Source organism: Coturnix japonica, chromosome 5 (assembly GCF_001577835.2).
Source record: "Coturnix japonica isolate 7356 chromosome 5, Coturnix japonica 2.1, whole genome shotgun sequence".
Taxonomy (NCBI): domain Eukaryota; kingdom Metazoa; phylum Chordata; class Aves; order Galliformes; family Phasianidae; genus Coturnix; species Coturnix japonica.
Window position 1 is genome coordinate 20,120,244 of NC_029520.1, and position 11,931 is coordinate 20,132,174.

At 38.9% G+C, this 11,931-nt stretch overlaps 1 long non-coding RNA gene across 6 annotated transcripts in view; it reads right to left on the minus strand.

Annotated features, from left to right (window-relative positions):
* Positions 1–10,471, minus strand: part of LOC107314796 — a 35,223-nt gene extending 24,752 nt beyond the window's left edge. For all 6 annotated transcript variants that reach the window (XR_001555625.2, XR_004307489.1, XR_004307491.1 and 3 more), the window contains exons 1-2: positions 10,117–10,471; positions 1,840–2,055 (exon numbers count right to left, since the gene is read on the minus strand). This is a non-coding gene — a long non-coding RNA (uncharacterized LOC107314796). The remainder of the gene's footprint in view (positions 1–1,839; positions 2,056–10,116) is intronic.
* Between the last annotated feature and the right edge of the window lie 1,460 nt (positions 10,472–11,931).

Below are 11,931 nucleotides of genomic sequence, written 5' to 3' on the forward strand. Positions count from 1 at the left end.
ATGCATATTCTAATTTGAACTGAAAACATCATTTACCAATGAAAACACTACCATTAAGTCAGTGTTCTCACAGGGCACAGTGGAGAAGATAAATAAAAGAAACTCCAAGAACAGACCAGTTATTCTCAGTAAAAGGCACTTTAAAAGCTCACCAAACAGCAGAATGAATCTAAGATCACACAGTCAGGATTTGTTTTCAGTCCTAATGCACCAGGAGAATTGCTCAAATGTTTCTGAGGCCTCATACAACATTTGCTACTTCAGTAAAAGATATGAAAGCAAGCTAAGATCTTATGAACCAAATCTCCATGGTTTTGTACTGCTCGCAAGGGCAAAGTCCCATACTTGAAGGCAATTAGCAGCAGTTTTATTTCTTGTGAATACAGCCAAGGCAAGTGTGTTCAAGGGATGGTACATAGCACCTCTGCACAGTGATCAGCTCTCTCCTTTCCTAGTTGAAGCTGCATAAAACAGTGGAGTTTGAGATGTACATTCTGATTTGCCATGGTTTTTATATTCTAAGTATACATTTACATGTCTGCAAAGAGGCTGTAAAAACCTCCTGGAGCAGTATAATTATTTTAATTAGTTGGCTATCACCTGGGAATAAGAAATTTGGCTGTTTATGCCTCAGCAATTGTTTGTAGACCTTGTTACGTGCTGCCCAGTGCATTCTAGGGAATTTTTGCACCAGAGAAATAGCATGAACAGCTCTGAGTTTGCTAACTCAGACAACTGCATAATACTCCCCTCTAAGGCACAGGGCAGACAGCTGGCTGCCTCTTCCTTGCACCTCAAGGCAGTGCGAAGGTAGAACAGTGTATGTTATCACCTCCTTGGTACTGAAACAGCCATGCTGTCTTCTCAGAGTGGAAAATCTCCATTTGCAGCGCATGAAAGAACTCGGTGGGACCTACTGCAGTGCCAGAGAGCACGAGGAACTGCTGTGGTTCCCAAACAGCTGCCTTCCACAGGTGTGGGAAATTACCAAGCCTGTTATACAGCAGCTGCCACTGATTTAGGTCACAGGATTTTTCCCCCACTGTGTGTTATGGTCTGCGAGCCTCACTGAGTCCCAGACTCGCTGTAAGATGTAAATCCCTGCTTTTTATCGTACTTTGACTCTGAGAGCAGCAGCTGTTCTTTTATTTATAGTCAAGTCCAGACTCAGTAAGGTCACCCATTTCTTGCCTGTTTGATGTGAAAGCTCTACACTCCCCATTACTGCTGACCTCAGCAGGACTGCAGCTCTTCAGGTGAGGCTCTGTTCAGCTGGGAATCATTTTGCAACTCTTCAGTACAACTCTCAGGTTTCTTAAAACTGCATCCCATTGCTTATTTTTTCTTCTGCATGTCTGAAAGCACACTTCACACTTCTGTATCTCTCACCTAAGAGCTATGAATTAAACAGTATTATGAACGTATGACTTAGTTTCACCTGTGACAGAGGTCGAAAGCCTCCCCAGGGGAGTAGTCCAATTAGCAGGTACCTATAAAGTGTCTTGCTGCTAATGTTTTGAGACGCTTATCAGATTAGTCTGAAAAATAGTCATGAGGCAATATCATCAAACAGCATCTTACTGTATCGTTGAAAGACAGCAACGTTTCAGAATGCTGACATGTATTCCTCCTTATTGCAGAATTTGTTCCACTGGTGAGTGACAGCCCTGAGAATCTCATACAACCTCATGAAGTAGTTAGAACAAGTGTTTGCAATAGAAAGACCTAGAATTTAAACATAAGCTTTCAAGCAGAGCATCCTTGAGTTGATGGGCACTACAGACTGGCTATTTCTGATAACAATGTACCACACCTGTGTTACATTACTGCTGTCCTTACCCCAAGCAGCAGGTTCTCAGAAGACACTGTGCTGTGTACATGATGGGATACAAAACAAAATGTCCCTTCGCCGGTCAGAAAAATTCTCAATATCAAGGATTTTTTTTTTTTTTTTTTTTTTTTTTTTGTATGTATGAAGACATACAGGGCAGGCAGCGCAGCTCTGAACCAGCTTCTGTAACACATCCCTTTCCAAACGCTCAGCAGCTAAGATCTCTGCAGAAAAACAAAAACCATCACACGTTCTTAAGTAATAAGGTACGGTGTTAAGACAACAGATAGGACAAGTTTCTTAAAATTAAGAACAGGTCCTAAATCCCTCCATTCACTTTGATATGAAGAGTTTTCTTCTGCCACTGGAAGTTGTGAGCTTGCCCAGAACTTATGCCAGAGCTACCATCTGTAACAAACACTCAGATTTATCAGCAGTCAGAACCTTCATCAGCCTCAGCCTCTAGGCTTTGTGATTCCAGACAGACTTCCTTGCAGCCACAGCTTTCTTGGTTATCTCTGTGTGGTAGGATTTTCCAGGCAAAAATGTTCCCACATACTTTTTGGACCCAGGCTCTTTTCTGTCTTCTAAATGCTGACTCCTCTGTATGCATAGTTTTTCCATAGAAATCAGTGCTGCCCCTCGCTGACTGCTCCCCAACACTTATGTCAACTTCCCACCTCCTCATCTGCTGTATCTCTGCTAACAGCCAAAAGTTTTGATTACAGGAAACCAACCTCTTTGCAGTGCCATTGCCTACAGTAGGCTGGTTACATGTAGGAAGTCACGCTTCTACATGTTAGCATCTCCATCCTTAGTGCCTTACACTCAACTAAGATTTTTTTCCCCCCATTGTAAGGGAACTGTTAGATCAGGGCCTGAGCTCATGATGATTGAACAGCTGGTGGAGTGGCTGGCCCAGGGAGCACAGGTGCAAGCAATTTACCCATGCTTCCCACATGACCAGAAGGGGTCCACTCCCTCCTGGCCTCATTCAAGAGCTAGCCACTAAAGAAAGAATATCTCCTGAATAAAGGTTGCTTCCTGACAAGGTGTGCTCTGTTGCCAGAGATCCTATGACCAGTTGGACAAGATCACTTTTTCCTATATGTAACTATTGATGTTCCCAACGATGCTTTGCCTAGTATCACAAAGAATTTATCAGAAGCAATTTTACTGCTTCCAAGAACCAACATCTGCATAATGAATGTGAAGAGGCATAAGCTGAAATCTGTAGTATAGGAAACACTGATCTAGGTTTCATAACATGCTACTGCGTGTCCATAGCCATGTGCACCAGAGAACTATGTGGTAATCTGATCATACTTTTCTGAGTAGTCTTCTCTACGCTACCACAATTCATCTTCCTCCTACTTTTGGACCTCTACACAAAAGATCAGGGACACCTCAAGGTGTACAGTTTATTAAATACAGTCACATCTTCATCTAACTGAAATGCCCACAAAGTCCAAGCACTGAGCAAATATACTCATCATCTCACCAGCCACATGCCCAATACAGTACAGCTGCACAGGTCTCTGGTACCCTGCTGAACAACATCCTTGCTAGCACAGCTGTAGGGAATAATTTCCCAATATTTATGCTATGGTGTAACGCATCCTACCTTTGAAAGGTAAGCATTAGGGAAGCAGATCTTTGCAGTCCTTAATAGCTGTGCTTTTTTAGTTATTCAGATTTCTGAAATACTTGTTTACAACTCAACAATAATCCAAGTCATATGCAGTTGAAGGTAAACTGCTTTAATCATTCTGGGCATGTAACAACAAACAAAATGCACATAATGCATTTATTTTTGTTTCAGGGGCCAGCACTCAGCACGGGTGAAATGTTGAAGTATGATTTGAAAATATTGTTCTTAAAGAATTATATTGTGTACCTATATTTGACTGTGAAAAAGGAGACATTAATATGAGATTATTTCCTGTCTACTCACAACAACTTTCTGTAGAAAAACTCAATTCATCTTTGTTCAAGACATCCCTCTCCCCTTTCAGTTATCCTCAGAACTCCTCAGGAGGGAAATAACACTTCAGTTCTGTCTCTCTAACGTTCCTGATTTACATAACTCTAATGATATTTAAGTGCCTTTGGCTGTGCTTTCCTTTCTCTGTTTCTTTACTCCCAAACTCTCAAGGCAGATGAAGTAACAGTTGGCAGCATCCTGCTTGCTGCAGCATTGCCTGTGCTATTCTCTAGTCACGCCATTGTGGTGGCAGCTGGCTGAGTGGCTCTCTGCTTCTCATATGAATTCCAGTTTTCCTGTGAGAAACTACTTATGACTAAATGTCTTCCCCCAAGCAAGGAAAAGAGCTCCTCCTTGGAGCCGAGTTATTTCTCCAGGATGAAGGGCTGGAGGAAAGGAGAGAAGTTCAGCAGATCAGGCCAATTCTGATTCAAGACTAACTCCTACACTGGAATGAGCAGAGATGAGTCCTACAAGCCTTTCATCTGCACCATTCACCCTGTGTGAGGACACTGTGACATCACTCTGCCCAACAAAGCCAGGAAGAGATGAAGACAGCAAATCCTGATTATATATATGAGAACAGAATGGAAGCAGAGCAGGACAGACAAATATGGGGAATTTCTTATAGAACAGAGACAAGGCAGGTGTGGAGTTGCAGACAGGATGGAAGAAATCTCAGTAAATACATGTGGTCTTCAGCTATGCTACTCTCCCTCACTTAAGATAAGACATGGGGTGGCCACCATTTCCACCTACTTATCTTTGATTCTGTTTGTGCTTGGCACATTTTCTCTTTCCATTTTCTTTTCCCTCTGCACACAAAGGAATCTGAAGTACAAGAAACAGAAGTAACTGTTTTTCTTCACTGCTTCCCTGATAGTCCATCTGGTGAGGGGAAAAGGAGAAACAGGAGACCATCAGACACATAAAGCTGTGTCAGCAATTGCACTTCTGCTTTTTGTCTTCACAAAAAAGCCTGGAGTCCTTACTGTGCACAAAGACAGAAGACATGAATGACACCCTCTGCCCCACAGGCTGACAGTCTCTGAAGTGGGCACCAAATGAACTACCTCTACCTGTTTTCAGACTGTTTATAAAGTTCCACACAAAACACCCATAGAAGTATCTAAAACTGGTTTTAATCCATGCTTTTTTTTTTTTTTTTTAATCCATGCATCCCTTTTCCTTTTGGCTCTGGCAGCTATGTGCCAACTTCTGCACTGATGCCTGGCACAACATTGAGCTTTTGTTGTTACTGTGATGATACAGCACAATTCTCCTTCCCTGACTTAAATTCAAGCAAACTGCTTCGAGGAACATGAGAAGTACTGAACTTTCTCTTCAGAAAAAGATATAAGGAGTGTAAGCTTGCACTAGGCTTTGATTGGATTTTCCCAAATAGGATAATATCACTAAAATAGAAAAGCCTTCAGAAACAGTTAAATTCACATGACGAACCTCTATCACTGGACACGCTGCATTTACTGCTCTTACAAACTCTCTCCCCCTTTTTTTAAACCTGGATTCACCAAGAAGAGTTCACTGTTTTGCCACATACATGCCATATGCTCTGTGTTACATTCAAAATATTAGTTCACTGTTTCTCGCTATCAACCAACACCTGCAAAATGCTGACTTCAAACAGAACAAAAATGCTACCTTGTAGCAGCGATCTTTCACGTAAAGACATTGTATTCCTTTCATGGGTCACAGTATCGCCTTCTAAAAATCTGTGAGGACTGGTCTACTTTGTGTGATTACATTTAACCAATACAATTGTTTGAAAGGAACATCCATCTCTCTCAGAAGTGTAACTGGAACATGACCCTGCTGTGTATTCACTACATTGCCTTTTTGGTCATTGTACATTTACCATTTGGTCTTCAATAGATCGCTGTGGACACACAAGGTGTTTTTCTTTCAATTTTCAAAGAAAGGAATCTGACACCAATGTACAATTGATACTAATAAAGGCTGAATAATCATGTCATCAAATCCATATTTTGGAATGTTCTTAAAACTATGACAAAGGTTCAGTCAAAGCTATCAAGAATCACACTGTGTGTGTTGTAGAGGAGGGGATCTTCCTTGGGACACATAAGACAGCATCCAAAGGATGTATCTATATATCCCAAAATTATTATGGGGCTTGTAAATATACACACCACACCAGAAGTTCATTATCTGCTCACCCCCCTCGTTCTTTCCAGTAGTGACAAGATGCAGCTATTTGGTTTCAGGACATTTGTAGTGTTATATGTTCCTAGGCCAAGGATGAATTGCTAGTTGAGCTCTGTCATGACAAAGTTCTGGTTTGAGGTTTTTTGCTTGCTTTTTTGTTTTTGTTTTCTTTCAACAGCTATGTTACTCTTAACAGCAACTGTATACACATCCTCAATTATCACATCTCCGTTTAAAATAGAGACACTTCCTTCATTTCCATTGCCTTCACAAAACAGTCCCCTTCTTGTAACAGATGTGAAGGTGAAGCCTGGGCACATGCACTACTAGTACCTGTGGTAAATACATGAGCAGTTTCTTTGCCCAGAAACACAACTAGGTTTAGACAGAGCTTCTGATAGTTCCCTGAATAAAATATCAAACATTCTCCCACCTCAGCATTCCCCATGCTGTCTTCTGAGAATCAATACAAGCCAGCTTCACACTTTCCAAGCAATCATAAAGCCTTTCAAAACCATGACACAGCTTTCTTAGTGTAGCATGCTGCTAGTACCCAACACCAATCTCATTTTCTACCATGGCTAACTTAGCTCAGAGAGAATGGTTTCCAGCCTAAAAGAAGATTTAAGCACCTATGGATCATAACTGTAGAAAGACAGAGAAAGAGGCTGTAGCTCTATAGACCAGAGAGTTCTGCCCTGACCTAAATGTAATTTCACCTCCTCTAGATGAAAGAGAAATACTCTGCAATTATACAGACAGAGTAGTATATGGCTTCAAGTCTTGTCTTATTACTAGCTATTATGGCATGAACTGGCTAAATTCCATCATTCCATCTAATTCTACTAAAATACCTCTTATTTTTCATTTGAACAGTTACTTTTTCTTCATTTCCAACCTGTATCAAGTAAATGCAGTGAAAAATAGAACAAATCAAAGCCCTTCCATAAGGATTGGGAGTTTTGTTAAGAAAATGTTTAAACAACCTGTGAGGTGAATGTTAGCATAGAACTAGAAGACAGAAATATATTTAACCGACTTCTGTTTTGTATTTAGAGAAAAGAAAATTTCATTCCCTTTATTTCATTTTCAGTGCAGCATTGTAATAATAATCATCCCTTGTTGCTTTTGTTCCTGGAACTGAAGCATCACAGAAGCCCAGCAGGACAAACTGTTCTTCTGAAAAATTATTCTTTTCTCTCATTTCTGACAATCTAAGATGGACAGATTAAGTGATGATCCTCTGATCTTCTTCTTCCCTGTCTCCATGCATACACTTTGCACTCGCTAGCTTGCTGACCGGTCTTCAAATATATTACTTGAATGGCTCCATTCCATTAGGGAACTGACATCTCTCGCTTCAGAGTGCTATTAATATCAGTCCTTGAGAGCATTTAACCAATGACAATCTAACATTAGCTCACAATGGGATTTAAAGACATTACAGTTCATTAATTTATTGTTTAATGTTGACTTCTTCCAGTCTATTGTCCTTTCTCATGACAAAGAACACAACAACGAGCTATGAAGTCCACAGAATCCTGCACAAAATGCTTGTGTGCTTCATTTATTTTATACCAGCATGATCTATGTACAAAAATTACATCAATTTTGCAAGTCAGGTGCCAAAGAATAACTGCTGCACTTCTGGCAGATACTATTTTTGCTTCATTTTTCCTCATCATACCATTTTTCTTTCTGCACTGGTGGCTTAGATGTTGTATTTTCCCCTCCCTTAAGTTATCAGTATGAGAAATATAATGGATTTTAGTCAAACTCAATTGAATAAATGTAATATTATTTAAACAATTCACAAGAGGACCTTCCTGAGAAAGAGGACAGGTTAATAGTTACAGCTGATTTAAGAAATGCAGATAGGATGACGTTCAATTCTGTCGTAGCTCTGGCTTTTTGCAAAATTAGATCAATGTAATTGGGTTTTCACTGCACAAAGAAAATAGAAGGAACAACAACAACAAACACATCAAAATGTCTTGTTTGGAAATTGGAATAAAATATTTCATATCTTCACTTTCAGTTCTGAACTTTCCAGTGTGTCTCCTAGCAAGCAGCAAAGCTGCTGTGCTGATGAAGTCCAGGGAGCCTTGGCATGCAACATGCCTTACAGCTCACCTCAGCAACAAGAAAGTCAACAGTATCCTGATCTGTGCCAACACCAGCACAGACGGAAAATCACAAAGGAAGTGATTATATGTCTCTGTTATACAAGTTAGACCACATCTACGGTGCTGATTCCAGTTTTAGTTCCTGATGAAAGATAAAAATGCTTAGTAAAGGGCTATGGCAATTGCAGCATTTATCCTATGAGGAGAGGCTTATGGAGCTGGGCTTGTTCAGCCAGAGAAGAGATGGCTTCAGATGACTGCAGCAGCTTGGCTGCACCTACGGGAGGTTATGGGAAGGACAACCACAACAAATTCTCAGTGCTGTGTGGTGCAATGGGCTGGAGAAAGAGGTTAAGACTCAATATAATGAAAACCTTTTTTCCAAGAGGGCAGCCAAGCTGCAGAACTGGCCGCCAATAAAGTCTGTGCTTTCTCCATCTTTGGAGGTTTGAGACAGCTTAACATCCTAGCCCAATCCAATAGCTGACCCTGCTCTGAGGTGGGGGTTGGACTAGAGACGTTTTCTGCTGCCTTGCAATCTGAATTGTCTCTGATATTACAGACGTAACTAAGTTCTCTTGCCAAATTCTATTACATACACTGCACAGATGAAACTCTCGGGAAGCAGGGCCTGGCACTGAGTTTCTCTTAAGATCAATAAATATTAGTTTTCCAAGGTCAGAAAAAGTATGGATCTATCCTTATCTACAGAGTATCCTTGTTTCTCTTAATATTTTCAGTACGGTTTGCGGATATTCATTGTATTTAAGCCTTAGAGACCCAAACTATCTACTTATCCCAATTTTGCTGTGTTTGAATTCTGGGGTTAATATTTTTCATATTATGAAAGGAAATGTGGAATGACAGATTTTATTGTATGTCCTGAATTTAACTCCAAGTCATCAGTGACAGCCATAGGCTCACTTACAAAACACAACCACTGCATTAAATGCTTCCTTAAGAATAGCCAAGAGTTTTAAACTTGTTATTAAAGCACAAAATAGCAACAACTACAAAGTTACTTATAAACACACTTTTAATATATTTTGTATTTAAGTAGGCCACTAAGTTTTTATGATGTGAATCAGTCTTGCAAAAATTAAGATAACATTCTGACTGGAGGAATGAGTTTACTCAGCAAGATTTAGATGTGAAGAAAACACACCAGTTGCTACACATTAGTATAGCTCTCTACATTCATAAAGTGCCAATTATGCTTAAAACTTACTTCAGTTGCTTGCTCCTCAGGAGATCAGTAAAATGCACAGCTAAATGGAAATGCTCTTTCTTAATAAAGGGAAGCAGAATATGTTTGTGGACAATTTGGAACAATCTCTTAGGACTACCTGTACTTTAGTAAGAACGGACTCTAATACACGTTTCATTGCCTTTGTTTCTGTTGTTCACACTATTTATTTTCGCCCGTTCTGATTAAAATACATGTGTAATGAATTATTTATAGCGTTACACATTTACCCCTCCAGAAAATGCAAATCATAACTGTATCTAATATCAATGATAAAATGAGTAATCAGATAAACTAAAAAGAGATGTATAGGAGATGCTTATAGAGATTCACGTAAATTATCATACATCCATCCTTTTATAATCATCTTGTACTGCTCATTGCTGACCACTCCTTTAAAGTCTATTAACATGGGAAAGCTGGGGCTGTAAATGGGAGATTCTTATAAATTTTTTAAGAAAGATCTGCCTGTGCAGAGAAGCCTGAGAAGAGGCAAGTAAAGTAGTAAAATGCTATCTTCCCTTCCCCATAAAATTGCTACGTATATTTTTTCTATTTTAGTTTCTCTGCTTTTTTCTAGGATTGGTTTTAATGAGAAAGACATGATCACAAAAAAACAAGAACAAAAACCTGTATGTTCTGTGTTTGCTAGACAATAAGATGCCCAATGCAGATAGAAATATATACCCCAGTCACACAGTGGTCAATAACAACACAAATTGTCACACAGAACCTCAGTATTTACCTCACATCAGACATTGGAATTATAAATGGTTCTGAAGCTCTGAAGCAGCTTGGGGTCAGACTTCCTTGTTCGTCTTCATTTTTATTAATTTTCTTCTTTCTTTTTTTTTTTTTCTTTTTTTTCTTTTTTACTTCAAAAACCTTCAACCAAGAAGAAACAAACAATCTTTAGTATTTTAGCATTTAGATCCATCTTTTGAAATCTTGCATTTGCATTTTTCAGTACCTCCTATTTCCTATTTATGAAGCACTTATTGAAGACAAATATATTAAGTCTCATATTTCCTCAGTGAATTAGATAGAAGGAAAGTCTAGAAGGAAAACTAATGAAAACTCCTAGGCTTGTTAATGCTTTTTTTTTTTTTTTTTTTTTTTCCTCCAACTTAGCAGAGCAAGGAACAGCACTCACTGATTCTGATTCCCCATCCTGTGCTTTTCCTTCTGAGTCATCCTGACTAAAATTCATTTCTCTTTGTTTCTGTACAATCTGGAAAATGTTCAACGTTGAAACTATTTTCAGAAAGAAGGAGAAAGAATTAAATGGACACTGGGATTTTCAAATCTAAATCACCAGGATCTAGAAATCTGCCTCCATTCTCTCATCTGCTGTAAGAGTAAGCAACAAGGTCTATGACCCTTCTGTGGGTTTCCCACAAAGAAATTATGATATTGCCCCTGCCCTCAAGTGCAGTGAATTACAGAACACATATTCCTTAATTCCTGCTACTTTTCTTGAATTAATGACTAAAGGAAAAAAATGAGTCAATTATTTATGGCATCATTATAGTGACACAGGTAAACTAAAAACAAACAAACAAACAAACAAACAAAACAAAACAAACAAACAAACAAAAAACAAAAAACACCAAACAACAGAGAAGAAAGTAAAGAAAGTAAACACTGAATAAAGAGATTATGAAGAGGACAGAGGAATTCAAGCCTCTTTTCATCTGGGATTCTTATACAAACAGCACTGACTTAAGTGATCTTAGATCAGCTTTTTGTTAACAGATCTATAGGCAAGATGCAACAAGATTAAAGGTAGTGATTTCCAACATTAAGTTCATGTTAATAGCGACTTCCTATCCACATGGTAGTCTATGATTTCTTACTCCCCTCTAGGATGGACCGTTGGGCTTGCAATGTCCAATGCCACTTCAAGGACTATTATTTTTGAAGCCATTTTCACAAAAGGAAATGTTAACAGTCTGCCATTGAAAAGGCATCTGCAGCAAAACTTACAACTGCATGGTCAGATACAGATGAAAATCTTCAAACAGTTGCCTTAGGAAGTACACAAAAGAATGCTTGTGTTACAAGCAGTGCTTACTAGGTTTTATGGCACATACACATATCTGGGGAAGAAAAAAAAAAGATATTATCACAAGATCAATTTATTATCATTAAAATTCTTCCTTAAAGTTAACTGCATGTACTGCTAAAAAGATACTACATTCATCTAAGAAATAAAGCAATATCTGCTTTGTAGAAAAAGTCACACAAAGCAGGCAAAGGAGATAAAGAAGCAGAAAATTAAAAAACTGAAAAGAAAAAGAAAAAAGACAGGGAAAGGAAAGGGACTGGCTGAAAAGGCAATAAAAAGAACAAAAAATAAGTTGTTGCTTGAAAAAAAAAACAACAACAAAAAAGCAAATCAAAACACAACAAGAGGCAACTTTTGGAGTGAATCTTATCCATGGATTTTTTTCTCTTAAAGGATGCTGCCATGGAAGCAGCTCAGTGAGACATCTCAGTGAACAGCTGGGAGCTGCTCTGATTTTCAAGAGTAAGAGTAATAGAAGGAAGGCAGGGAGAA